The following is a 27,664-nucleotide window of genomic DNA, read 5'->3' as shown; positions in this document are numbered from 1 at the left end:
GTGTGTGACAGTGTGTGTGTGAGTTTGACTGTGTGTGAGTGTGACTGTGTGTGAGTGTGACAGTGTGTGTGTGAGTGTGAGAATGTGTGAGAGTGTGACTGTGTGTGTGAGTGTGACTGTGTGTGAGTGTGACTCAGTGTTTGTGAGTGTGACTGTGTGTGAGTGTGAGAGTGTGACTCAGTGTGTGTGTGTGAATGTGTGACTGTGTGTGACTGTGTGTTAGTGTGACTGTGTGTGTGACTGAGTGTGACAGAGTGTGTGTGTGTGTGTGACAGTGTGTGTGTGTGAGTGTGACTGAGTGTGAGTGTGTGTGTGTGAGTGTGACTGAGTGTGAGTGTGAGTGTGACTGTGTGAGTGTGAGAGTGTGACTCAGTGTGTGTGTGTGTGACTGTGTGTGTGAGTGTGACTGTGTGTGAGTGTGTCTCAGTGTTTGTGAGTGTGACTGTATGTGAGTGTGAGAGTGTGACTCTGTGTGTGTGTGTGTGACTGAGTGTGAGTGTGTGTGTGAGACTGAGTGTGAGTGTGTGTGTGAGTGTGTGTGTGTGAGTGTGACTGAGTGAGTGTGACTGTGACTGAGTGTGAGTGTGACTGTGACTGAGTGTGAGTGTGAGTGAGTGTGTGAGTGCGTGTGTGAGTGTGACTGAATGTGTGTGAGTGTGACAGTGTGTGACTCAGTGTGAGTGTGACAGTGTGTGAGTGAGTGTGAGAGTGTGTGACTCAGTGTGTGTGTGTGACAGTGTGTGTGAGTGTGACTGTGTGTGAGTGTGTCTCAGTGTTTGTGAGTGTGACTGTATGTGAGTGTGAGAGTGTGACTCTGTGTGTGTGTGTGTGACTGAGTGTGAGTGTGTGTGTGAGACTGAGTGTGAGTGTGTGTGTGAGTGTGTGTGTGTGAGTGTGACTGAGTGAGTGTGACTGTGACTGAGTGTGAGTGTGACTGTGACTGAGTGTGAGTGTGAGTGAGTGTGTGAGTGCGTGTGTGAGTGTGACTGAGTGTGTGTGAGTGTGACTGTGTGTGTGTGTGAGACAGTGTGTGTGTGACAGTGTGTGAGTGTGACTGTGTGTGACTGAGTGTGCATGTGTGTGTGAGTGTGACTGAGTGTGTGCGTGACTGAGTGTGTGTGTGAGTGTGACTGAGTGTGTGTGTGAGTGTGACTGTGTGTGAGTGTGACTGTGTGTGAGTGTGACTGTGTGTGAGTGTGACTCAGTGTGTGTGTGAGTGTGTGTGAGTGTGACTGTGTGACTCAGTGTGTGAGTGTGACTGAGTGTGAGCGTGACTGTGTGTGACTGTGTGTGAGTGTGACTCAGTGTGTGTGTGAGGGTGACTGTGTGAGTGTGAGAGTGTGACTCAGTGTGTGTGTGTGTGACTGTGTGTGTGAGTGTGACTGTGTGTGAGTGTGACTGTGTGTGACTGAGTGTGTGTGAGTGTGACTGTGTGTGTGTGTGACAGTGTGTGTGTGACAGTGTGCGAGTGTGACTGTGTGTGTCTGAGTGTGCATGTGTGTGTGTGAGTGTGACAGAGTGTGAGTGTGACTGAGTGTGTGTGTGACTGAGTGTATGTGTGAGTGTGAATGTGACTGAGTGTGTGTGTGAGTGTGACTGAGTGTGAGTGTGTGTGAGTGTGACTGTGTGTGAGTGTGACTGTGTGACTCAGTGTGTGAGTGTGACTGAGTGAGAGTGTGACTGTGTGTGAGTGTGACTCAGTGTGTGTGTGAGTGTGACTGTGTGAGTGTGAGAGTGTGACTCAGTGTGTGTGTGTGTGACTGTGTGTGTGAGTGTGACTGTGTGTGCATGTGTGTGTGTGACTGTGTGTGTGACTGAGTGTGTGTGTGTGCATGTGTGTGCGTGACTGTGTGTGCATGTGTGTGTGTGACTGTGTGTGTGACTGAGTGTGCATGTGTGTGTGAGTGTGACTGAATGTGTGTGTGTGAGTGTGTGTGTGCGTGTGACTGAGTGTGAGTGTGACTGTGTGTGTGTGTGAGACAGTGTGTGTGTGTGACAGTGTGTGTGTGACAGTGTGTGAGTGTGACTGTGTGTGACTAAGTGTGCATGTGTGTGTGTGAGTGTGACAGAGTGTGAGTGTGACTGAGTGTGTGTGTGACTGAGTGTGTGTGTGAGTGTGAGTGTGACTGAGTGTGTGTGTGAGTGTGACTGAGTGTGAGTGTGACTGTGTGTGAGTGTGACTCAGTGTGTGTGTGAGTGTGTGTGAGTGTGACTGTGTGTGAGTGTGACTGTGTGTGAGTGTGACTGTGTGACTCTGTGTGTGAGTGTGACTGAGTGAGAGTGTGACTGTGTGTGACTGTGTGTGAGTGTGACTCAGTGTGTGTGTGAGTGTGACTGTGTGAGTGTGAGAGTGTGACTCAGTGTGTGTGTGTGTGACTGTGTGTGTGAGTGTGACTGTGTGTGAGTGTGACTGTGTGTGACTGAGTGTGTGTGAGTGTGTGTGTGACTGAGTGTGTGTGTGTGCATGTGTGTGCGTGACTGTGTGTGCATGTGTGTGTGTGACTGTGTGTGTGACTGAGTGTGCATGTGTGTGTGTGAGTGTGACTGAATGTGTGAGTGTGAGTGTGTGTGTGCGTGTGACTGAGTGTGAGTGTGACTGTGTGAGAGTGTGTGTGTGACTGTGTGATTGTGTGAGTGTGTGACTCAGTGTGAGTGTGACAGTGTGTGAGTGTGACAGTGTGTGAGTGTGACAGTGTGTGAGTGACTGTGAGAGTGTGACTCAGTGTGTGTGAGTGTGAGAGTGTGACTCTGTGTGTGTGTGAGTGTGTGTGTGAGTGTGTGTGACTGTGTGTGTGTGAGTGTGACTGTGTGTGTGACTGACTGTGTGTGTGTGTGACTGTGTGTGCGTGACTGAGTGTGTGTGTGTGTGAGTGTGACTGAGTGTGTCTGAGTGTGTGTGTGACTGAGTGTATGTGCGTGACTGTGTGTGCATGTGTGTCTGTAACTCTGTGTGCATGTGTGTGTGTGTGACTGAGCGTGTGAGTGTGACTGAGTGTGTGTGAGTGTGAGTGTGTGTGTGAGTGTGACTGAGTGTGCGTGTGTGTGTGTGAGTGTGACTGTGTATGAGTGTGTGTGTGTGTGTGACTGTGTGAGTGTGTGTGTGTGAGTGTGACTGTGTGTGAATGTGTGTGAGTGTGACTGTGTGTGTGTGAGAGTGAGTGACTCAGTGTGAGTGTGACAGTGTGTGAGTGTGACAGTGTGTGAGTGAGTGTGAGAGTGTGTGACTCAGTGTGTGTGTGTGTGACAGTGTGTGTGACAGTGTGTGTGTGAGTGTGAGAGTGTGACTCAGTGTGTGTGTGCGTGACTCAGTGTGTGAGTGTGACTGTGTGAGTGTGAATGTGTGTGTGACTGAGTGTGACTGAGTGTGTGTGTGTGAGTGTGACTGAGTGTGAGTGTGTGTGTGACTGTGTTTTTGAGTGTGTGTGAGTGTGAGAGTGTGTTTTTGAGTGTGTGTGAGTGTGACTGTGTGTGAGTGTGTGTGTGTGTGAGTGTGTTTGTGAGTGTGTGTGTGTGAGTGTGACCGAGTGTGAGTGTGTGAGTGTGTGTGTGTGAGTGTGACCGTGTGAGTGTGAGTGTGTGACTCAGTGTGTGTGTGTGTGACAGTGTGTGTGTGTGTGACTGTGTGTGAGTGTGAGAGTGTGACTCTGTGTGTGTGAGTGTGAGAGTGTGACTCTGTGTGTGTGAGTGTGACTGTGTGTGAGTGTGAGAGTGTGACTCAGTATGTGAGTGAGTGACTGTGTGTGTGACTGTGTATGAGTGTGACTGTGTGTGTGTGACTGAGTGTGACTGTGTGTGTGCATTTGTGTGTGTGAGTGTGTGTGCATGTGTGTGTGACTGTGTGTGACTATTTGTGACTGTGTGACTGTGTGTGACTGTGTGTGAGTGTGACTATGTGTGTGTGTGACTGAGTGTGTGTGAGTGTGCGTGACTGTGTGTGTGCGTGACTGTGTGTGTGTGTGAGTGTGAGAGTGTTTGACTGTGTGTGTGTGAGTGAGTGTGAGTGTGCCTGAGTGTGAGAGTGTGTGTGAGTGTGACTGAGTGTGAGTGTGTGTGTGTGAGTGTGACTGAGTGTGAGTGTGAGAGTGTGTGACTCAGTGTGAGTGTGACTCAGTGTGTGTGTGACAGTGTGTGAGTGTGACAGTGTGTGAGTGAGTGTGTGTGTGTGACGGTGTGTGTGACAGTGTGTGTGAGAGTGTGACTCAGTGTGTGTGTGTGAGTGTGAGAGTGTGACTCAGTATGTGAGTGTGTGTGTGTGACTGTGTGTGTGACTGTGTGTGAGTGTGACTGTGTGTGTGACTGAGTGTGACTGTGTGTGTGTGACTGAGTCTGACTGAGTGTGACTGAGTGTGTGTGCATGTGTGTGTGTGAGTGTGTGTGCATGTGTGTGTGCGTGACTGTGTGTGTGTGACTGAGTGTGCATGTGTATGTGACTGAGTGTGCATGTGTGTGACTGAGTGTGAGTGTGTGTGTGAGTGTGTGTGTGTGTGTGAGTATGTGTGTGAGTGTGTGTGTGTGAGTGTGTGTGTGACTATGTGTGACTGTGTGACTGTGTGTGACTGTGTGTGAGTGTGACTATGTGTGTGTGTGACTGAGTGTGTGTGAGTGTGCGTGACTGTGTGTGTGCGTGACTGTGTGTGCGTGACTGTGTGTGTGAGTGTGTGTGTGTGTGTGAGTGTGAGAGTGTGTGACTGTGTGTGTGTGTGAGTGAGTGTGCATGTGTGTGTGAGAGTGTGTGTGAGTGTGACTGAGTGTGAGAGTGTGTGTGAGTGTGACTGAGTGTGAGTGTGTGTGTGTGAGTGTGACTGAGTGTGAGTGTGAGAGTGTGTGACTCAGTGTGAGTGTGACAGTGTGTGAGTGTGACAGTGTGTGAGTGAGTGTGAGAGTGTGTGACTCAGTGTGTGTGTGTGACAGTGTGTGTGAGTGTGACTGTGTGTGAGTGTGAGAGTGTGACTCAGTGTGTGTGAGTGTGACTGTGTGTGAGTGCGAGAGTGTGACTCAGTGTGTGAGTGTGTGTGTGACTGAGTGTGAGTGTGTGTGTGAGTGTGTGTGTGTGAGTGTGACTGAGTGAGTGTGACTGTGACTGAGTGTGAGTGTGACTGTGACTGAGTGTGAGTGTGTGTGTGAGTGCGTGTGTGAGTGTGACTGAGTGTGTGTGAGTGTGACTGTGTGTGTGTGTGAGACAGTGTGTGTGTGACAGTGTGTGTGTGACAGTGTGTGTGTGACAGTGTGTGAGTGTGACTGTGTGTGACTGAGTGTGCATGTGTGTGTATGAGTGTGACAGAGTGTGAGTGTGACTGAGTGTGTGTGTGACTGAGTGTGTGTGTGACTGAGTGTGTGTGTGAGTGTGACTGAGTGTGTGTGTGAGTGTGACTGTGTTTGAGTGTGACTGTGTGTGAGTGTGACTGTGTGTGAGTGTGACTCAGTGTGTGTGTGAGTGTGTGTGAGTGTGACTGTGTGTGAGTGTGACTGTGTGACTCAGTGTGTGAGTGTGACTGAGTGAGAGTGTGACTGTGTGAGACTGTGTGTGAGTGTGACTCAGTGTGTGTGTGAGTGTGACTGTGTGAGTGTGAGAGTGTGACTCAGTGTGTGTGTGTGTGACTGTGTGTGTGAGTGTGACTGTGTGTGAGTGTGACTGTGTGTGACTGAGTGTGTGTGAGTGTGTGTGTGACTGAGTGTGTGTGTGTGCATGTGTGTGCGTGACTGTGTGTGCATGTGTGTGTGTGACAGTGTGTGTGACTGAGTGTGCATGTGTGTGTGTGAGTGTGACTGAATGTGTGAGTGTGAGTGTGTGTGTGCGTGTGACTGAGTGTGAGTGTGACTGTGTGTGAGTGTGTGTGTGACTGTGTGATTGTGTGAGTGTGTGTGTGTGAGTGTGAGTGTGTGAGTGTGTGTGTGTGTGTGTGAGTGTGTGTGTGTGAGTGTGACTGTGTGTGAGTGTGAGAGTGTGTGACTCAGTGTGAGTGTGACAGTGTGTGAGTGTGACAGTGTGTGAGTGACTGTGAGAGTGTGACTCAGTGTGTGTGCGTGTGACAGTGTGTGAGTGTGGGAATGTGACTCTGTGTGTGTGTGAGTGTGTGTGTGAGTGTGTGACTGTGTGTGTGACTCAGTGTGTGTGTGTGTGACAGTGTGTGTGACTGAGTGTGTGTGTGTGTGTGTGACTGAGTGTGTGTGTGTGTGAGTGTGACTGAGTGTGTGTGAGTGTGTGTGTGACTGAGTGTGTGTGCGTGACTGTGTGTGCATGTGTGTCTGTGACTGTGTGTGCATGTGTGTGTGTGTGACTGTGTGTGTGTGACTGAGCGTGTGAGTGTGACTGAGTGTGTGTGAGTGTGAGTGTGTGTGTGAGTGTGACTGAGTGTGCGTGTGTGTGTGTGAGTGTGACTGTGTGTGAGTGTGTGTGTGTGTGTGACTGTGTGAGTGTGTGTGTGTGAGTGTGACTGTGTGTGAGTGTGTGTGAGTGTGACTGTGTGTGTGTGAGAGTGAGTGACTCAGTGTGAGTGTGACAGTGTGTGAGTGTGACAGTGTGTGAGTGTGTGTGAGTGTGTGCGTGACTGTGTGTGCATGTGTGTGTGTGACTGTGTGTGTGACTGAGTGTGCATGTGTGTGTGTGAGTGTGACTGAATGTGTGTGTGTGAGTGTGTGTGTGCGTGTGACTGAGTGTGAGTGTGACTGTGTGTGTGTGTGAGACAGTGTGTGTGTGTGACAGTGTGTGTGTGACAGTGTGTGAGTGTGACTGTGTGTGACTGAGTGTGCATGTGTGTGTGTGAGTGTGACAGAGTGTGAGTGTGACTGAGTGTGTGTGTGACTGAGTGTGTGTGTGAGTGTGAGTGTGACTGAGTGTGTGTGTGAGTGTGACTGAGTGTGAGTGTGACTGTGTGTGAGTGTGACTGTGTGTGAGTGTGACTCAGTGTGTGTGTGAGTGTGTGTGAGTGTGACTGTGTGTGAGTGTGACTGTGTGACTCAGTGTGTGAGTGTGACTGAGTGAGAGTGTGACTGTGTGTGACGGTGTGTGAGTGTGACTCAGTGTGTGTGTGAGTGTGACTGTGTGAGTGTGAGAGTGTGACTCAGTGTGTGTGTGTGTGACTGTGTGTGTGAGTGTGACTGTGTGTGAGTGTGACTGTGTGTGACTGAGTGTGTGTGAGTGTGTGTGTGACTGAGTGTGTGTGTGTGCATGTGTGTGCGTGACTGTGTGTGCATGTGTGTGTGTGACTGTGTGTGTGACTGAGTGTGCATGTGTGTGTGTGAGTGTGACTGAATGTGTGAGTGTGAGTGTGTGTGTGCGTGTGACTGAGTGTGAGTGTGAGTGTGTGTGTGACTGTGTGAGTGAGTGTGTGTGTGTGTGTGAGTGTGAGAGTGTGTGACTGTGTGTGTGTGTGAGTGAGTGTGACTGTGTGTGTGAGAGTGTGTGTGAGTGTGACTGAGTGTGGGAGTGTGTGTGAGTGTGACTGAGTGTGAGTGTGTGTGTGTGAGTGTGACTGAGTGTGAGTGTGAGAGTGTGTGACTCAGTGTGAGTGTGACAGTGTGTGAGTGTGACAGTGTGTGAGTGAGTGTGAGAGTGTGTGACTCAGTGTGTGTGTGTGACAGTGTGTGTGAGTGTGACTGTGTGTGAGTGTGAGAGTGTGACTCAGTGTGTGTGAGTGTGACTGTGTGTGAGTGTGAGAGTGTGACTCAGTGTGTGTGAGTGTGACTGTGTGTGAGTGCGAGAGTGTGACTCAGTGTGTGAGTGTGTGTGTGACTGAGTGTGAGTGTGTGAGTGTGTGTGTGACTGAGTGTGAGTGTGACTGTGTGAGAGTGTGTGTGTGACTGTGTGATTGTGTGAGTGTGTGACTCAGTGTGAGTGTGACAGTGTGTGAGTGTGACAGTGTGTGAGTGACTGTGAGAGTGTGACTCAGTGTGTGTGAGTGTGACAGTGTGTGAGTGTGAGAGTGTGACTCTGTGTGTGTGTGAGTGTGTGTGTGAGTGTGTGTGACTGTGTGTGTGTGAGTGTGACTGTGTGTGTGACTGACTGTGTGTGTGTGTGACTGTGTGTGCGTGACTGAGTGTGTGTGTGTGTGTGAGTGTGACTGAGTGTGTCTGAGTGTGTGTGTGACTGAGTGTATGTGCGTGACTGTGTGTGCATGTGTGTCTGTAACTCTGTGTGCATGTGTGTGTGTGTGACTGAGCGTGTGAGTGTGACTGAGTGTGTGTGAGTGTGAGTGTGTGTGTGAGTGTGTGTGAGTGTGACTGTGTGTGTGTGAGAGTGAGTGACTCAGTGTGAGTGTGACAGTGTGTGAGTGTGACAGTGTGTGAGTGAGTGTGAGAGTGTGTGACTCAGTGTGTGTGTGTGTGACAGTGTGTGTGACAGTGTGTGTGTGAGTGTGAGAGTGTGACTCAGTGTGTGTGTGCGTGACTCAGTGTGTGAGTGTGACTGTGTGAGTGTGAATGTGTGTGTGACTGAGTGTGACTGAGTGTGTGTGTGTGAGTGTGACTGAGTGTGAGTGTGTGTGTGTGACTGTGTTTTTGAGTGTGTGTGAGTGTGAGAGTGTGTTTTTGAGTGTGTGTGTGTGTGTGAGTGTGACTGTGTGTGAGTGTGTTTGTGAGTGTGTGTGTGTGAGTGTGTCTGTGTGTGAGTGTGAGAGTGTGTGACTCAGTGTGAGTGTGACTCAGTGTGAGTGTGACAGTGTGTGAGTGTGACAGTGTGTGAGTGACTGTGAGAGTGTGACTCAGTGTGTGTGAGTGTGACAGTGTGTGAGTGACTGTGAGAGTGTGACTCAGTGTGTGTGAGTGTGACTGTGTGTGAGTGTGAGAGTGTGACTCAGTGTGTGTGAGTGTGACTGTGTGTGAGTGTGAGAGTGTGACTCAGAGTGTGAGTGTGTGTGTGACTGAGTGTGAGTGTGTGAGTGTGTGTGTGACTGAGTGTGAGTGTGTGTGTGAGTGTGACTGAGTGAGTGTGACTGAGTGAGTGTGACTGTGACTGAGTGTGAGTGTGACTGTGACTGAGTGTGAGTGTGACTGTGACTGAGTGTGAGTGTGTGTGTGAGTGCGTGTGTGAGTGTGACTGAGTGTGTGTGAGTGTGACTGTGTGTGTGTGAGACAGTGTGTGTGTGTGACAGTGTGTGTGTGACAGTGTGTGAGTGTGACTGTGTGTGACTGAGTGTGCATGTGTGTGTGTGAGTGTGACAGAGTGTGAGTGTGACTGAGTGTGTGTGTGACTGAGTGTGTGTGTGAGTGTGAGTGTGACTGAGTGTGTGTGTGAGTGTGACTGAGTGTGAGTGTGACTGTGTGTGAGTGTGACTGTGTGTGAGTGTGACTCAGTGTGTGTGTGAGTGTGTGTGAGTGTGACTGTGTGTGAGTGTGACTGTGTGACTCAGTGTGTGAGTGTGACTGAGTGAGAGTGTGACTGTGTGTGACTGTGTGTGAGTGTGACTCAGTGTGTGTGTGAGTGTGACTGTGTGAGTGTGAGAGTGTGACTCAGTGTGTGTGTGTGTGACTGTGTGTGTGAGTGTGACTGTGTGTGAGTGTGACTGTGTGTGACTGAGTGTGTGTGAGTGTGTGTGTGACTGAGTGTGTGTGTGTGCATGTGTGTGCGTGACTGTGTGTGCATGTGTGTGTGTGACTGTGTGTGTGACTGAGTGTGCATGTGTGTGTGTGAGTGTGAGTGTGTGTGTGCGTGTGACTGAGTGTGAGTGTGACTGTGTGAGAGTGTGTGTGTGACTGTGTGATTGTGTGAGTGTGTGACTCAGTGTGAGTGTGACAGTGTGTGAGTGTGACAGTGTGTGAGTGTGACAGTGTGTGAGTGTGACAGTGTGTGAGTGACTGTGAGAGTGTGACTCAGTGTGTGTGAGTGTGACAGTGTGTGAGTGTGAGAGTGTGACTCTGTGTGTGTGTGAGTGTGTGTGTGAGTGTGTGTGACTGTGTGTGTGTGAGTGTGACTGTGTGTGTGACTGACTGTGTGTGTGTGTGACTGTGTGTGCGTGACTGAGTGTGTGTGTGTGTGAGTGTGACTGAGTGTGTCTGAGTGTGTGTGTGACTGAGTGTATGTGCGTGACTGTGTGTGCATGTGTGTCTGTAACTCTGTGTGCATGTGTGTGTGTGTGACTGAGCGTGTGAGTGTGACTGAGTGTGTGTGAGTGTGAGTGTGTGTGTGAGTGTGACTGAGTGTGCGTGTGTGTGTGTGAGTGTGACTGTGTATGAGTGTGTGTGTGTGTGTGACTGTGTGAGTGTGTGTGTGTGTGAGTGTGACTGTGTGTGAGTGTGCGTGAGTGTGACTGTGTGTGTGTGAGAGTGAGTGACTCAGTGTGAGTGTGACAGTGTGTGAGTGTGACAGTGTGTGAGTGAGTGTGAGAGTGTGTGACTCAGTGTGTGTGTGTGTGACAGTGTGTGTGACAGTGTGTGTGTGAGTGTGAGAGTGTGACTCAGTGTGTGTGTGCGTGACTCAGTGTGTGAGTGTGACTGTGTGAGTGTGAATGTGTGTGTGACTGAGTGTGACTGAGTGTGTGTGTGTGAGTGTGACTGAGTGTGAGTGTGTGTGTGTGACTGTGTTTTTGAGTGTGTGTGAGTGTGAGAGTGTGTTTTTGAGTGTGTGTGTGTGTGAGTGTGACTGTGTGTGAGTGTGTGTGTGTGTGAGTGTGTTTGTGAGTGTGTGTGTGTGTGTGACCGAGTGTGAGTGTGTGAGTGTGTGTGTGTGAGTGTGACCGTGTGTGAGTGTGAGAGTGTGTGACTCAGTGTGTGTGTGTGTGACAGTGTGTGTGTGTGTGACTGTGTGTGAGTGTGAGAGTGTGACTCTGTGTGTGTGAGTGTGAGAGTGTGACTCTGTGTGTGTGAGTGTGACTGTGTGTGAGTGTGAGAGTGTGACTCAGTATGTGAGTGAGTGACTGTGTGTGTGACTGTGTATGAGTGTGACTGTGTGTGTGTGACTGAGTGTGACTGTGTGTGTGCATTTGTGTGTGTGAGTGTGTGTGCATGTGTGTGTGACTGTGTGTGACTATTTGTGACTGTGTGACTGTGTGTGACTGTGTGTGAGTGTGACTATGTGTGTGTGTGACTGAGTGTGTGTGAGTGTGCGTGACTGTGTGTGTGCGTGACTGTGTGTGTGTGTGTGAGTGTGAGAGTGTTTGACTGTGTGTGTGTGAGTGAGTGTGACTGTGTGAGTGTGACTGTGTGTGTGAGAGTGTGTGTGAGTGTGACTGAGTGTGATAGTGTGTGTGAGTGTGACTGAGTGTGAGTGTGTGTGTGTGAGTGTGACTGAGTGTGAGTGTGAGAGTGTGTGACTCAGTGTGAGTGTGACTCAGTGTGTGTGACAGTGTGTGAGTGTGACAGTGTGTGAGTGAGTGTGTGTGTGTGACGGTGTGTGTGACAGTGTGTGTGAGAGTGTGACTCAGTGTGTGTGTGTGAGTGTGAGAGTGTGACTCAGTATGTGAGTGTGTGTGTGTGACTGTGTGTGTGACTGTGTGTGAGTGTGACTGTGTGTGTGACTGAGTGTGACTGTGTGTGTGTGACTGAGTCTGACTGAGTGTGACTGAGTGTGTGTGCATGTGTGTGTGTGAGTGTGTGTGCATGTGTGTGTGCGTGACTGTGTGTGTGTGACTGAGTGTGCATGTGTATGTGACTGAGTGTGCATGTGTGTGACTGAGTGTGAGTGTGTGTGTGAGTGTGTGTGTGTGTGTGAGTATGTGTGTGAGTGTGTGTGTGTGAGTGTGTGTGTGACTATGTGTGACTGTGTGTGACTGTGTGTGAGTGTGACTATGTGTGTGTGTGACTGAGTGTGTGTGAGTGTGCGTGACTGTGTGTGTGCGTGACTGTGTGTGCGTGACTGTGTGTGTGAGTGTGTGTGTGTGTGTGAGTGTGTGACTGTGTGTGTGTGTGAGTGAGTGTGACTGTGTGTGTGAGAGTGTGTGTGAGTGTGACTGAGTGTGGGAGTGTGTGTGAGTGTGACTGAGTGTGAGTGTGTGTGTGTGAGTGTGACTGAGTGTGAGTGTGAGAGTGTGTGACTCAGTGTGAGTGTGACAGTGTGTGAGTGTGACAGTGTGTGAGTGAGTGTGAGAGTGTGTGACTCAGTGTGTGTGTGTGACAGTGTGTGTGAGTGTGACTGTGTGTGAGTGTGAGAGTGTGACTCAGTGTGTGTGAGTGTGACTGTATGTGAGTGTGAGAGTGTGACTCAGTGTGTGTGAGTGTGACTGTGTGTGAGTGCGAGAGTGTGACTCAGTGTGTGAGTGTGTGTGTGACTGAGTGTGAGTGTGTGAGTGTGTGTGTGACTGAGTGTGAGTGTGACTGTGTGTGAGTGTGTGTGTGACTGTGTGATTGTGTGAGTGTGTGATTGTGTGAGTGTGTGAGTGTGTGTGTGTGTGTGAGTGTGTGTGTGTGAGTGTGACTGTGTGTGAGTGTGAGAGTGTGTGACTCAGTGTGAGTGTGACAGTGTGTGAGTGTGACAGTGTGTGAGTGACTGTGAGAGTGTGACTCAGTGTGTGTGCGTGTGACAGTGTGTGAGTGTGAGAATGTGACTCTGTGTGTGTGTGAGTGTGTGTGTGAGTGTGTGACTGTGTGTGTGACTGAGTGTGTGTGTGTGTGACTGTGTGTATGACTGAGTGTGTGTGTGTGTGTGTGACTGAGTGTGTGTGTGTGTGTGTGTGACTGAGTGTGTGTGTGTGTGAGTGTGACTGAGTGTGTGTGAGTGTGTGTGTGACTGAGTGTGTGTGCGTGACTGTGTGTGCATGTGTGTCTGTGACTGTGTGTGACTATTTGTGACTGTGTGACTGTGTGTGACTGTGTGTGAGTGTGACTATGTGTGTGTGTGACTGAGTGTGTGTGAGTGTGCGTGACTGTGTGTGTGCGTGACTGTGTGTGTGTGTGTGAGTGTGAGAGTGTTTGACTGTGTGTGTGAGTGAGTGTGACTGTGTGAGTGTGACTGTGTGTGTGAGAGTGTGTGTGAGTGTGACTGAGTGTGAGAGTGTGTGTGAGTGTGACTGAGTGTGAGTGTGTGTGTGTGAGTGTGACTGAGTGTGAGTGTGAGAGTGTGTGACTCAGTGTGAGTGTGACTCAGTGTGTGTGTGACAGTGTGTGAGTGTGACAGTGTGTGAGTGAGTGTGTGTGTGTGACGGTGTGTGTGACAGTGTGTGTGAGAGTGTGACTCAGTGTGTGTGTGTGAGTGTGAGAGTGTGACTCAGTATGTCAGTGTGTGTGTGTGACTGTGTGTGTGACTGTGTGTGAGTGTGACTGTGTGTGTGACTGAGTGTGACTGTGTGTGTGACTGAGTCTGACTGAGTGTGACTGAGTGTGTGTGCATGTGTGTGTGTGAGTGTGTGTGCATGTGTGTGTGCGTGACTGTGTGTGTGTGACTGAGTGTGCATGTGTATGTGACTGAGTGTGCATGTGTGTGACTGAGTGTGAGTGAGTGTGTGAGTGTGTGTGTGTGTGTGAGTATGTGTGTGAGTGTGTGTGTGTGAGTGTGTGTGTGACTATGTGTGACTGTGTGACTGTGTGTGACTGTGTGTGAGTGTGACTATGTGTGTGTGTGACTGAGTGTGTGTGAGTGTGCGTGACTGTGTGTGTGCGTGACTGTGTGTGCGTGACTGTGTGTGTGAGTGTGTGTGTGTGTGTGAGTGTGAGAGTGTGTGACTGTGTGTGTGTGTGAGTGAGTGTGCATGTGTGTGTGAGAGTGTGTGTGAGTGTGACTGAGTGTGGGAGTGTGTGTGAGTGTGACTGAGTGTGAGTGTGTGTGTGTGAGTGTGACTGAGTGTGAGTGTGAGAGTGTGTGACTCAGTGTGAGTGTGACAGTGTGTGAGTGTGACAGTGTGTGAGTGAGTGTGAGAGTGTGTGACTCAGTGTGTGTGTGTGACAGTGTGTGTGAGTGTGACTGTGTGTGAGTGTGAGAGTGTGACTCAGTGTGTGTGAGTGTGACTGTGTGTGAGTGTGAGAGTGTGACTCAGTGTGTGTGAGTGTGACTGTGTGTGAGTGCGAGAGTGTGACTCAGTGTGTGAGTGTGTGTGTGACTGAGTGTGAGTGTGTGAGTGTGTGTGTGACTGAGTGTGAGTGTGACTGTGTGTGAGTGTGTGTGTGACTGTGTGATTGTGTGAGTGTGTGTGAGTGTGAGTGTGTGAGTGTGTGTGTGTGTGTGAGTGTGTGTGTGTGAGTGTGACTGTGTGTGAGTGTGAGAGTGTGTGACTCAGTGTGAGTGTGACAGTGTGTGAGTGTGACAGTGTGTGAGTGTGACAGTGTGTGAGTGACTGTGAGAGTGTGACTCAGTGTGTGTGCGTGTGACAGTGTGTGAATGTGAGAATGTGACTCTGTGTGTGTGTGAGTGTGTGTGTGAGTGTGTGACTGTGTGTGTGACTGAGTGTGTGTGTGTGTGACTGTGTGTGTGACTGAGTGTGTGTGTGTGTGTGTGACTGAGTGTGTGTGTGTGTGTGTGTGACTGTGTGTGTGAGAGTGTGTGTGAGTGTGACTGAGTGTGGGAGTGTGTGTGAGTGTGACTGAGTGTGAGTGTGTGTGTGTGAGTGTGACTGAGTGTGAGTGTGAGAGTGTGTGACTCAGTGTGAGTGTGACAGTGTGTGAGTGTGACAGTGTGTGAGTGAGTGTGAGAGTGTGTGACTCAGTGTGTGTGTGTGACAGTGTGTGTGAGTGTGACTGTGTGTGAGTGTGAGAGTGTGACTCAGTGTGTGTGAGTGTGACTGTGTGTGAGTGTGAGAGTGTGACTCAGTGTGTGTGAGTGTGACTGTGTGTGAGTGCGAGAGTGTGACTCAGTGTGTGAGTGTGTGTGTGACTGAGTGTGAGTGTGTGAGTGTGTGTGTGACTGAGTGTGAGTGTGACTGTGTGTGAGTGTGTGTGTGACTGTGTGATTGTGTGAGTGTGTGTGAGTGTGAGTGTGTGAGTGTGTGTGTGTGTGTGAGTGTGTGTGTGTGAGTGTGACTGTGTGTGAGTGTGAGAGTGTGTGACTCAGTGTGAGTGTGACAGTGTGTGAGTGTGACAGTGTGTGAGTGTGACAGTGTGTGAGTGACTGTGAGAGTGTGACTCAGTGTGTGTGCGTGTGACAGTGTGTGAATGTGAGAATGTGACTCTGTGTGTGTGTGAGTGTGTGTGTGAGTGTGTGACTGTGTGTGTGACTGAGTGTGTGTGTGTGTGACTGTGTGTGTGACTGAGTGTGTGTGTGTGTGTGTGACTGAGTGTGTGTGTGTGTGTGTGTGTGTGTGTGACTGAGTGTGTGTGTGTGTGAGTGTGACTGAGTGTGTGTGAGTGTGTGTGTGACTGAGTGTGTGTGCGTGACTGTGTGTGCATGTGTGTCTGTGACTGTGTGTGCATGTGTGTGTGTGTGACTGTGTGTGTGTGACTGAGCGTGTGAGTGTGACTGAGTGTGTGTGAGTGTGAGTGTGTGTGTGAGTGTGACTGAGTGTGCGTGTGTGTGTGTGAGTGTGACTGTGTGTGAGTGTGTGTGTGTGTGTGACTGTGTGAGTGTGTGTGTGTGTGAGTGTGACTGTGTGTGAGTGTGTGTGAGTGTGACTGTGTGTGTGTGAGAGTGAGTGACTCAGTGTGAGTGTGACAGTGTGTGAGTGTGACAGTGTGTGAGTGAGTGTGAGAGTGTGTGACTCAGTGTGTGTGTGTGTGTGACAGTGTGTGTGACAGTGTGTGTGTGAGTGTGAGAGTGTGACTCAGTGTGTGTGTGCGTGACTCAGTATGTGAGTGTGTGAGTGTGACTGTGTGTGAGTGTGACTGTGTGAGTGTGACTGTGTGTGTGACTGAGTGTGACTGAGTGTGTGTGTGTGAGTGTGACTGAGTGTGAGTGTGTGTGTGAGTGTGACTGAGTGTGTGTGTGTGAGTGTGACTGTGTGTGAGTGTGTGTGTGTGACTGTGTTTTTGAGTGTGTGTGAGTGTGAGAGTGTGTTTTTGAGTGTGACTGTGTGTGAGTGTGTGTGTTTGTGAGTGTGTGTGTGTGAGTGTGACTGAGTGTGAGTGTGTGTGTGTGAGTGTGACCGTGTGTGAGTGTGAGAGTGTGTGACTCAGTGTGTGTGTGTGTGACAGTGTGTGTGTGTGTGACTGTGTGTGAGTGTGAGAGTGTGACTCTGTGTGTGTGAGTGTGAGAGTGTGACTCTGTGTGTGTGAGTGTGACTGTGTGTGAGTGTGAGAGTGTGACTCAGTATGTGAGTGAGTGACTGTGTGTGTGACTGTGTATGAGTGTGACTGTGTGTGTGTGACTGAGTGAGACTGTGTGTGCATTTGTGTGTGTGAGTGTGTGTGCATGTGTGTGTGACTGTGTGTGACTATTTGTGACTGTGTGACTGTGTGAGTGTGACTATGTGTGTGTGTGACTGAGTGTGTGTGAGTGTGCGTGACTGTGTGTGTGCGTGACTGTGTGTGTGTGTGTGAGTGTGAGAGTGTTTGACTGTGTGTGTGTGAGTGAGTGTGACTGTGTGAGTGTGACTGTGTGTGTGAGAGTGTGTGTGAGTGTGACTGAGTGTGAGAGTGTGTGTGAGTGTGACTGAGTGTGAGTGTGTGTGTGTGAGTGTGACTGAGTGTGAGTGTGAGAGTGTGTGACTCAGTGTGAGTGTGACTCAGTGTGTGTGACAGTGTGTGAGTGTGACAGTGTGTGAGTGAGTGTGTGTGTGTGACGGTGTGTGTGACAGTGTGTGTGAGAGTGTGACTCAGTGTGTGTGTGTGAGTGTGAGAGTGTGACTCAGTATGTGAGTGTGTGTGTGTGACTGTGTGTGTGACTGTGTGTGAGTGTGACTGTGTGTGTGACTGAGTGTGACTGTGTGTGTGACTGAGTCTGACTGAGTGTGACTGAGTGTGTGTGCATGTGTGTGTGTGAGTGTGTGTGCATGTGTGTGTGCGTGACTGTGTGTGTGTGACTGAGTGTGCATGTGTATGTGACTGAGTGTGCATGTGTGTGACTGAGTGTGAGTGTGTGTGTGAGTGTGTGTGTGTGTGTGTGAGTATGTGTGTGAGTGTGTGTGTGTGAGTGTGTGTGTGACTATGTGTGACTGTGTGTGACTGTGTGTGAGTGTGACTATGTGTGTGTGTGACTGAGTGTGTGTGAGTGTGCGTGACTGTGTGTGTGCGTGACTGTGTGTGCGTGACTGTGTGTGTGAGTGTGTGTGTGTGTGTGAGTGTGTGACTGTGTGTGTGTGTGAGTGAGTGTGACTGTGTGTGTGAGAGTGTGTGTGAGTGTGACTGAGTGTGGGAGTGTGTGTGAGTGTGACTGAGTGTGAGTGTGTGTGTGTGAGTGTGACTGAGTGTGAGTGTGAGAGTGTGTGACTCAGTGTGAGTGTGACAGTGTGTGAGTGTGACAGTGTGTGAGTGAGTGTGAGAGTGTGTGACTCAGTGTGTGTGTGTGACAGTGTGTGTGAGTGTGACTGTGTGTGAGTGTGAGAGTGTGACTCAGTGTGTGTGAGTGTGACTGTGTGTGAGTGTGAGAGTGTGACTCAGTGTGTGTGAGTGTGACTGTGTGTGAGTGCGAGAGTGTGACTCAGTGTGTGAGTGTGTGTGTGACTGAGTGTGAGTGTGTGAGTGTGTGTGTGACTGAGTGTGAGTGTGACTGTGTGTGAGTGTGTGTGTGACTGTGTGATTGTGTGAGTGTGTGATTGTGTGAGTGTGTGAGTGTGTGTGTGTGTGAGTGTGTGTGTGTGAGTGTGACTGTGTGTGAGTGTGAGAGTGTGTGACTCAGTGTGAGTGTGACAGTGTGTGAGTGTGACAGTGTGTGAGTGACTGTGAGAGTGTGACTCAGTGTGTGTGCGTGTGACAGTGTGTGAGTGTGAGAATGTGACTCTGTGTGTGTGTGAGTGTGTGTGTGAGTGTGTGACTGTGTGTGTGACTGAGTGTGTGTGTGTGTGACTGTGTGTATGACTGAGTGTGTGTGTGTGTGTGTGACTGAGTGTGTGTGTGTGTGTGTGACTGAGTGTGTGTGTGTGTGAGTGTGACTGAGTGTGTGTGAGTGTGTGTGTGACTGAGTGTGTGTGCGTGACTGTGTGTGCATGTGTGTCTGTGACTGTGTGTGACTATTTGTGACTGTGTGACTGTGTGTGACTGTGTGTGAGTGTGACTATGTGTGTGTGTGACTGAGTGTGTGTGAGTGTGCGTGACTGTGTGTGTGCGTGACTGTGTGTGTGTGTGTGAGTGTGAGAGTGTTTGACTGTGTGTGTGTGAGTGAGTGTGACTGTGTGAGTGTGACTGTGTGTGTGAGAGTGTGTGTGAGTGTGACTGAGTGTGAGAGTGTGTGTGAGTGTGACTGAGTGTGAGTGTGTGTGTGTGAGTGTGACTGAGTGTGAGTGTGAGAGTGTGTGACTCAGTGTGAGTGTGACTCAGTGTGTGTGTGACAGTGTGTGAGTGTGACAGTGTGTGAGTGAGTGTGTGTGTGTGACGGTGTGTGTGACAGTGTGTGTGAGAGTGTGACTCAGTGTGTGTGTGTGAGTGTGAGAGTGTGACTCAGTATGTCAGTGTGTGTGTGTGACTGTGTGTGTGACTGTGTGTGAGTGTGACTGTGTGTGTGACTGAGTGTGACTGTGTGTGTGACTGAGTCTGACTGAGTGTGACTGAGTGTGTGTGCATGTGTGTGTGTGAGTGTGTGTGCATGTGTGTGTGCGTGACTGTGTGTGTGTGACTGAGTGTGCATGTGTATGTGACTGAGTGTGCATGTGTGTGACTGAGTGTGAGTGTGTGTGTGAGTGTGTGTGTGTGTGTGTGAGTATGTGTGTGAGTGTGTGTGTGTGAGTGTGTGTGTGACTATGTGTGACTGTGTGACTGTGTGTGACTGTGTGTGAGTGTGACTATGTGTGTGTGTGACTGAGTGTGTGTGAGTGTGCGTGACTGTGTGTGTGCGTGACTGTGTGTGCGTGACTGTGTGTGTGAGTGTGTGTGTGTGTGTGAGTGTGAGAGTGTGTGACTGTGTGTGTGTGTGAGTGAGTGTGACTGTGTGTGTGAGAGTGTGTGTGAGTGTGACTGAGTGTGGGAGTGTGTGTGAGTGTGACTGAGTGTGAGTGTGTGTGTGTGAGTGTGACTGAGTGTGAGTGTGAGACTCAGTGTGAGTGTGACAGTGTGTGAGTGTGACAGTGTGTGAGTGAGTGTGAGAGTGTGTGACTCAGTGTGTGTGTGTGACAGTGTGTGTGAGTGTGACTGTGTGTGAGTGTGAGAGTGTGACTCAGTGTGTGTGAGTGTGACTGTGTGTGAGTGTGAGAGTGTGACTCAGTGTGTGTGAGTGTGACTGTGTGTGAGTGCGAGAGTGTGACTCAGTGTGTGAGTGTGTGTGTGACTGAGTGTGAGTGTGTGAGTGTGTGTGTGACTGAGTGTGAGTGTGACTGTGTGTGAGTGTGTGTGTGACTGTGTGATTGTGTGAGTGTGTGTGAGTGTGAGTGTGTGAGTGTGTGTGTGTGTGTGAGTGTGTGTGTGTGAGTGTGACTGTGTGTGAGTGTGAGAGTGTGTGACTCAGTGTGAGTGTGACAGTGTGTGAGTGTGACAGTGTGTGAGTGTGACAGTGTGTGAGTGACTGTGAGAGTGTGACTCAGTGTGTGTGCGTGTGACAGTGTGTGAATGTGAGAATGTGACTCTGTGTGTGTGTGAGTGTGTGTGTGAGTGTGTGACTGTGTGTGTGACTGAGTGTGTGTGTGTGTGACTGTGTGTGTGACTGAGTGTGTGTGTGTGTGTGACTGAGTGTGTGTGTGTGTGTGTGTGACTGAGTGTGTGTGTGTGTGAGTGTGACTGAGTGTGTGTGAGTGTGTGTGTGACTGAGTGTGTGTGCGTGACTGTGTGTGCATGTGTGTCTGTGACTGTGTGTGCATGTGTGTGTGTGTGACTGTGTGTGTGTGACTGAGCGTGTGAGTGTGACTGAGTGTGTGTGAGTGTGAGTGTGTGTGTGAGTGTGACTGAGTGTGCGTGTGTGTGTGTGAGTGTGACTGTGTGTGAGTGTGTGTGTGTGTGTGACTGTGTGAGTGTGTGTGTGTGTGAGTGTGACTGTGTGTGAGTGTGTGTGAGTGTGACTGTGTGTGTGTGAGAGTGAGTGACTCAGTGTGAGTGTGACAGTGTGTGAGTGTGACAGTGTGTGAGTGAGTGTGAGAGTGTGTGACTCAGTGTGTGTGTGTGTGTGACAGTGTGTGTGACAGTGTGTGTGTGAGTGTGAGAGTGTGACTCAGTGTGTGTGTGCGTGACTCAGTATGTGAGTGTGTGAGTGTGACTGTGTGTGAGTGTGACTGTGTGAGTGTGACTGTGTGTGTGACTGAGTGTGACTGAGTGTGTGTGTGTGAGTGTGACTGAGTGTGAGTGTGTGTGTGAGTGTGACTGAGTGTGTGTGTGTGAGTGTGACTGTGTGTGAGTGTGTGTGTGTGACTGTGTTTTTGAGTGTGTGTGAGTGTGAGAGTGTGTTTTTGAGTGTGACTGTGTGTGAGTGTGTGTGTTTGTGAGTGTGTGTGTGTGAGTGTGACTGAGTGTGAGTGTGTGTGTGTGAGTGTGACCGTGTGTGAGTGTGAGAGTGTGTGACTCAGTGTGTGTGTGTGTGACAGTGTGTGTGTGTGTGACTGTGTGTGAGTGTGAGAGTGTGACTCTGTGTGTGTGAGTGTGAGAGTGTGACTCTGTGTGTGTGAGTGTGACTGTGTGTGAGTGTGAGAGTGTGACTCAGTATGTGAGTGAGTGACTGTGTGTGTGACTGTGTGTGAGTGTGAGAGTGTGTGACTCAGTGTGAGTGTGACTCAGTGTGTGTGTGACAGTGTGTGAGTGTGACAGTGTGTGAGTGAGTGTGTGTGTGTGACGGTGTGTGTGAGACAGTGTGTGTGAGAGTGTGACTCAGTGTGTGTGTGTGTGAGTGTGAGAGTGTGACTCAGTATGTGAGTGTGTGAGTGTGTGACTGTGTGTGTGACTGAGTGTGACTGTGTGTGTGTGACTGAGTCTGACTGAGTGTGACTGAGTGTGTGTGCATGTGTGTGTGTGAGTGTGTGTGCATGTGTGTGTGCGTGACTGTGTGTGTGTGACTGAGTGTGCATGTGTATGTGACTGAGTGTGCATGTGTGTGACTGAGTGTGAGTGTGTGTGTGAGTGTGTGTGTGTGTGTGAGTATGTGTGTGAGTGTGTGTGTGTGAGTGTGTGTGTGACTATGTGTGACTGTGTGACTGTGTGTGACTGTGTGTGAGTGTGACTATGTGTGTGTGTGACTGAGTGTGTGTGAGTGTGCGTGACTGTGTGTGTGCGTGACTGTGTGTGCATGACTGTGTGTGTGAGTGTGTGTGTGTGTGTGAGTGTGAGAGTGTGTGACTGTGTGTGTGTGTGAGTGAGTGTGACTGTGTGTGTGAGAGTGTGTGTGAGTGTGACTGAGTGTGGGAGTGTGTGTGAGTGTGACTGAGTGTGAGTGTGTGTGTGTGAGTGTGACTGAGTGTGAGTGTGAGAGTGTGTGACTCAGTGTGAGTGTGACAGTGTGTGAGTGTGACAGTGTGTGAGTGAGTGTGAGAGTGTGTGACTCAGTGTGTGTGTGTGACAGTGTGTGTGAGTGTGACTGTGTGTGAGTGTGAGAGTGTGACTCAGTGTGTGTGAGTGTGACTGTGTGTGAGTGTGAGAGTGTGACTCAGTGTGTGTGAGTGTGACTGTGTGTGAGTGCGAGAGTGTGACTCAGTGTGTGAGTGTGTGTGTGACTGAGTGTGAGTGTGTGAGTGTGTGTGTGACTGAGTGTGAGTGTGACTGTGTGTGAGTGTGTGTGTGACTGTGTGATTGTGTGAGTGTGTGTGAGTGTGAGTGTGTGAGTGTGTGAGTGTGTGTGTGTGTGTGAGTGTGTGTGTGTGAGTGTGACTGTGTGTGAGTGTGAGAGTGTGTGACTCAGTGTGAGTGTGACAGTGTGTGAGTGTGACAGTGTGTGAGTGTGACAGTGTGTGAGTGACTGTGAGAGTGTGACTCAGTGTGTGTGCGTGTGACAGTGTGTGAATGTGAGAATGTGACTCTGTGTGTGTGTGAGTGTGTGTGTGACTGTGTGTGTGACTGAGTGTGTGTGTGTGTGACTGTGTGTGTGACTGAGTGTGTGTGTGTGTGTGACTGAGTGTGTGTGTGTGTGTGTGACTGAGTGTGTGTGTGTGTGAGTGTGACTGAGTGTGTGTGAGTGTGTGTGTGACTGAGTGTGTGTGCGTGACTGTGTGTGCATGTGTGTCTGTGACTGTGTGTGCATGTGTGTGTGTGTGACTGTGTGTGTGTGACTGAGCGTGTGAGTGTGACTGAGTGTGTGTGAGTGTGAGTGTGTGTGTGAGTGTGACTGAGTGTGCGTGTGTGTGTGTGAGTGTGACTGTGTGTGAGTGTGTGTGTGTGTGACTGTGTGAGTGTGTGTGTGTGTGAGTGTGACTGTGTGTGAGTGTGTGTGAGTGTGACTGTGTGTGTGTGAGAGTGAGTGACTCAGTGTGAGTGTGACAGTGTGTGAGTGTGACAGTGTGTGAGTGAGTGTGAGAGTGTGTGACTCAGTGTGTGTGTGTGTGTGACAGTGTGTGTGACAGTGTGTGTGTGAGTGTGAGAGTGTGACTCAGTGTGTGTGTGCGTGACTCAGTATGTGAGTGTGTGAGTGTGACTGTGTGTGAGTGTGACTGTGTGTGTGACTGAGTGTGACTGAGTGTGTGTGTGTGAGTGTGACTGAGTGTGAGTGTGTGTGTGAGTGTGACTGAGTGTGTGTGTGTGAGTGTGACTGTGTGTGAGTGTGTGTGTGTGACTGTGTTTTTGAGTGTGTGTGAGTGTGAGAGTGTGTTTTTGAGTGTGACTGTGTGTGAGTGTGTGTGTTTGTGAGTGTGTGTGTGTGAGTGTGACTGAGTGTGAGTGTGTGTGTGTGAGTGTGACCGTGTGTGAGTGTGAGAGTGTGTGACTCAGTGTGTGTGTGTGTGACAGTGTGTGTGTGTGTGACTGTGTGTGAGTGTGAGAGTGTGACTCTGTGTGTGTGAGTGTGAGAGTGTGACTCTGTGTGTGTGAGTGTGACTGTGTGTGAGTGTGAGAGTGTGACTCAGTATGTGAGTGAGTGACTGTGTGTGTGACTGTGTGTGAGTGTGACTGTGTGTGTGTGACTGAGTGTGACTGTGTGTGTGCATTTGTGTGTGAGAGTGTGTGTGCATGTGTGTGTGACTGTGTGTGACTATTTGTGACTGTGTGTGACTGTGTGTGAGTGTGACTATGTGTGTGTGTGACTGAGTGTGTGTGAGTGTGCGTGACTGTGTGTGTGCGTGACTGTGTGTGTGCGTGACTGTGTGTGTGAGTGTGTGTGTGTGTGTGAGTGTGATAGTGTTTGACTGTGTGTGTGTGAGTGAGTGTGGCTGTGTGAGTGTGACTGTGTGTGTGAGAGTGTGTGTGAGTGTGACTGAGTGTGAGAGTGTGTGTGAGTGTGACTGAGTGTGAGTGTGTGTGTGTGAGTGTGACTGAGTGTGAGTGTGAGAGTGTGTGACTCAGTGTGAGTGTGACTCAGTGTGTGTGTGACAGTGTGTGAGTGAGTGTGTGTGTGTGACGGTGTGTGTGAGACAGTGTGTGTGAGAGTGTGACTCAGTGTGTGTGTGTGTGAGTGTGAGAGTGTGACTCAGTATGTGAGTGTGTGAGTGTGTGACTGTGTGTGTGACTGAGTGTGACTGTGTGTGTGTGACTGAGTCTGACTGAGTGTGACTGAGTGTGTGTGCATGTGTGTGTGTGAGTGTGTGTGCATGTGTGTGTGCGTGACTGTGTGTGTGTGACTGAGTGTGCATGTGTATGTGACTGAGTGTGCATGTGTGTGACTGAGTGTGAGTGTGTGTGTGAGTGTGTGTGTGTGTGAGTGTGTGTGTGAGTGTGTGTGTGTGAGTGTGTGTGTGACTATGTGTGACTGTGTGACTGTGTGTGACTGTGTGTGAGTGTGACTATGTGTGTGTGTGACTGAGTGTGTGTGAGTGTGCGTGACTGTGTGTGTGCGTGACTGTGTGTGCGTGACTGTGTGTGTGTGTGTGAGTGTGTGTGTGTGAGTGTGTGTGTGTGTGTGAGTGTGAGAGTGTGTGACTGTGTGTGTGTGTGAGTGAGTGTGACTGTGTGTGTGTGAGTGTGTGTGAGTGTGACTGAGTGTGAGAGTGCGTGTGAGTGTGACTGAGTGTGAGTGTGTGTGTGTGAGTGTGACTGAGTGTGAGTGTGAGAGTGTGTGACTCAGTGTGAGTGTGACAGTGTGTGAGTGTGACAGTGTGTGAGTGAGTGTGAGAGTGTGTGACTCAGTGTATGTGTGTGACAGTGTGTGTGAGTGTGACTGTGTGTGAGTGTGAGAGTGTGACTCAGTGTGTGTGAGTGTGACTGTGTGTGAGTGTGAGAGTGTGACTCAGTGTGTGTGAGCGTGACTGTGTGTGAGTGTGAGAGTGTGACTCAGTGTGTGTGAGTGTGACTGTGTGTGAGTGTGAGAGTGTGACTGTGTGTGAGTGTGACTGTGTGTGTGAGTGTGAGTGTGTGTGTGTGACTGTGTGTGTGACTGTGTGTGAGTGTGACTGTGTGTGTGAGTGTGTGTGACTGTGACTGTGTGTGAGTGTGACTGTGTGTGAGTGTGAGAGTGTGACTCAGTGTGTGTGAGTGTGACTGTGTGTGAGTGTGAGAGTGTGACTCAGTGTGTGTGAGTGTGACTGTGTGTGAGTGTGAGAGTGTGACTCAGTGTGTGTGAGTGTGACTGTGTGTGAGCGTGAGAGTGTGACTGTGTGTGTGACTGTGTGTGAGTGTGTGTGTGAGTGTGACTGTGTGTGTGAGTGTGTGTGAGTGTGTGTGACTGTGTGTGAGTGTGTGTGACTGTGACTGTGTGTGAGTGTGACTGTGTGTGAGTGTGTGTGTGACTGTGTGTGTGAGTGTGACTGAGTGTGTGTGTGTGAGTGTGACTGTGTGTGAGTGTGAGAGTGTGTGACTCAGTGTGAGTGTGACAGTGTGTGAGTGTGACAGTGTGTGAGTGAGTGTGAGAGTGTGTGACTCAGTGTGTGTGTGTGACAGTGTGTGTGACAGTGTGTGTGTGAGTGTGACTGTGTGTGAGTGTGACTGTGTGTGAGTGTGACAGTGTGTGTGTGAGTGTGAGAGTGTGTGAGTGTGACTGTGTGTGAGTGTGAGAGTGTGACTCAGTGTGTGTGAGTGTGACTGTGTGTTAGTGTGACTGTGTAACTCAGTGTGTGTGAGTGTGACTGTGTGTGACTGTGTGTGAGTGTGACTGTGTGTGAGTGTGTGTGAGTGTGACTCAGTATGTGTGTGAGTGTGTGTGAGTGTGACTGTGTGTGAGTGTGAGAGTGTGACTCAGTGTGTGTGTGTGACTGTGTGTGTGACTGAGTGTGTGTGAGTGTGTGTTTGACTGAGTGTGTGTGTGTGCATGACTGTGTGTGCATGTGTGTGTGACTGTGTGTGCATGTGTGTGTGTGTGACTGTGTGTGTGTGACTGAGCGTTTGTGTGTGTGAGTGTGACTGAGTGTGTGTGTGAGTGTGTGTGTGAGTGTGACTGAGTGTGAGTGTGTGTGTGAGTGTGACTGTGTGTGACTGTGTGTGAGTGTGACTCAGTGTGTGTGTGTGAGTGTGACTCAGTGTGTGTGCGTGTGTGTGTGTGACTGTGTGTGTGACTGTGTATGAGTGTGAGAGTGTGACTCTGTGTAAGTGTGTGTGTGTGTGAGTGTGACTGAGTGTGAGTGTGTGAGTGTGTGTGACTGTGTGTGAGTGTGTCTGTGTGTGAGTGTGAGAGTGTGTGACTCAGTGTGAGTGTGACTCAGTGAGTGTGACAGTGTGTGAGTGTGACAGTGTGTGAGTGACTGTGAGAGTGTGACTCAGTGTGTGTGAGTGTGACAGTGTGTGAGTGACTGTGAGAGTGTGACTCAGTGTGTGTGAGTGTGACAGTGTGTGAGTGTGAGAGTGTGACTCAGTGTGTGTGTGAGTGTGTGTGTGACTGTGTGTGAGTGTGACTGTGTGTGTGACTGAGTGTGTGTGAGTGTGTGTGTGACTGAGTGTGTGTGCGTGACTGTGTGTGCATGTGTGTCTGTGACTGTGTGTGCATGTGTGTGTGTGTGACTGTGTGAGTGTGACTGAGTGTGTGTGAGTGTGAGTGTGTGTGTGTGTGACTGAGTGTGAGTGTGTGTGTGTGAGTGTGTGACTGTGAGTGTGTGTGTGTGAGTGTGACTGTGTGTGTGTGTGTGTGTGTGACTGTGTGAGTGTGTGTGTGTGAGTATGACTGAGTGTGTGTGTGTGAGTGTGTGTGTGTGTTAGTGTGACTGTGTGTGAGTGTGAGAGTGTGACTCTGTGTGTGTGAGTGTGACTGTGTGTGAGTGTGAGATTGTGACGCAGTATGTGAGTGTGTGACTGTGTGTGTGACTGTGTGTGAGTGTGACTGTGTGTGTGTGTGACTGAGTGTGACTGTGTGTGTGCGTGTGTGTGTGTGACTGTGTGTGTGACTGTGTATGAGTGTGAGAGTGTGACTCTGTGTAAGTGTGTGTGTGTGTGAGTGTGACTGAGTGTGAGTGTGTGAGTGTGTGTGACTGTGTGTGAGTGTGTCTGTGTGTGAGTGTGAGAGTGTGTGACTCAGTGTGAGTGTGACTCAGTGAGTGTGACAGTGTGTGAGTGTGACAGTGTGTGAGTGACTGTGAGAGTGTGACTCAGTGTGTGTGAGTGTGACAGTGTGTGAGTGACTGTGAGAGTGTGACTCAGTGTGTGTGAGTGTGACAGTGTGTGAGTGTGAGAGTGTGACTCAGTGTGTGTGTGAGTGTGTGTGTGACTGTGTGTGAGTGTGACTGTGTGTGTGACTGAGTGTGTGTGAGTGTGTGTGTGACTGAGTGTGTGTGCGTGACTGTGTGTGCATGTGTGTCTGTGACTGTGTGTGCATGTGTGTGTGTGTGACTGTGTGAGTGTGACTGAGTGTGTGTGAGTGTGAGTGTGTGTGTGTGTGACTGAGTGTGAGTGTGTGTGTGTGAGTGTGACTGTGTGTGTGTGTGTGTGACTGTGTGAGTGTGTGTGTGTGAGTATGACTGAGTGTGTGTGTGTGAGTGTGTGTGTGTGTTAGTGTGACTGTGTGTGATAGTGTGACTGTGTGTGAGTGTGAGAGTGTGACTCTGTGTGTGTGAGTGTGACTGTGTGTGAGTGTGAGATTGTGACGCAGTATGTGAGTGTGTGACTGTGTGTGTGACTGTGTGTGAGTGTGACTGTGTGTGTGTGACTGAGTGTGACTGTGTGTGTGCATGTGTGTGTGTGAGTGTGTGTGCATGTGTGTGTGAGTGTGTGTGTGAGTGTGACTGTGTGTGAGTGTGTCTGTGTGTGAGTGTGAGAGTGTGTGACTCAGTGTGAGTGTGACTCAGTGTGAGTGTGACAGTGTGTGAGTGTGACAGTGTGTGAGTGACTGTGAGAGTGTGACTCAGTGTGTGTGAGTGTGACAGTGTGTGAGTGACTGTGAGAGTGTGACTCAGTGTGTGTGAGTGTGACTGTGTGTGAGTGTGAGAGTGTGACTCAGTGTGTGTGAGTGTGACTGTGTGTGAGTGTGAGAGTGTGACTCAGTGTGTGAGTGTGTGTGTGACTGAGTGTGAGTGTGTGAGTGTGTGTGTGACTGAGTGTGAGTGTGTGTGTGAGTGTGACTGAGTGAGTGTGACTGCGACTGAGTGTGAGTGTGACTGTGACTGAGTGTGAGTGTGTGTGTGAGTGCGTGTGTGAGTGTGACTGAGTGTGTGTGAGTGTGACTGTGTGTGTGTGTGAGACAGTGTGTGTGTGTGACAGTGTGTGAGTGTGACTGTGTGTGAGTGTGACTGTGTGTGACTGA

This window comes from Chiloscyllium plagiosum, unplaced genomic scaffold (assembly GCF_037043375.1).
Source record: "Chiloscyllium plagiosum isolate Xiang-an unplaced genomic scaffold, Cpla_swu_hap1 HiC_scaffold_42, whole genome shotgun sequence".
Taxonomy (NCBI): domain Eukaryota; kingdom Metazoa; phylum Chordata; class Chondrichthyes; order Orectolobiformes; family Hemiscylliidae; genus Chiloscyllium; species Chiloscyllium plagiosum.
Note: the sequence above shows the minus strand (reverse complement) of the source record.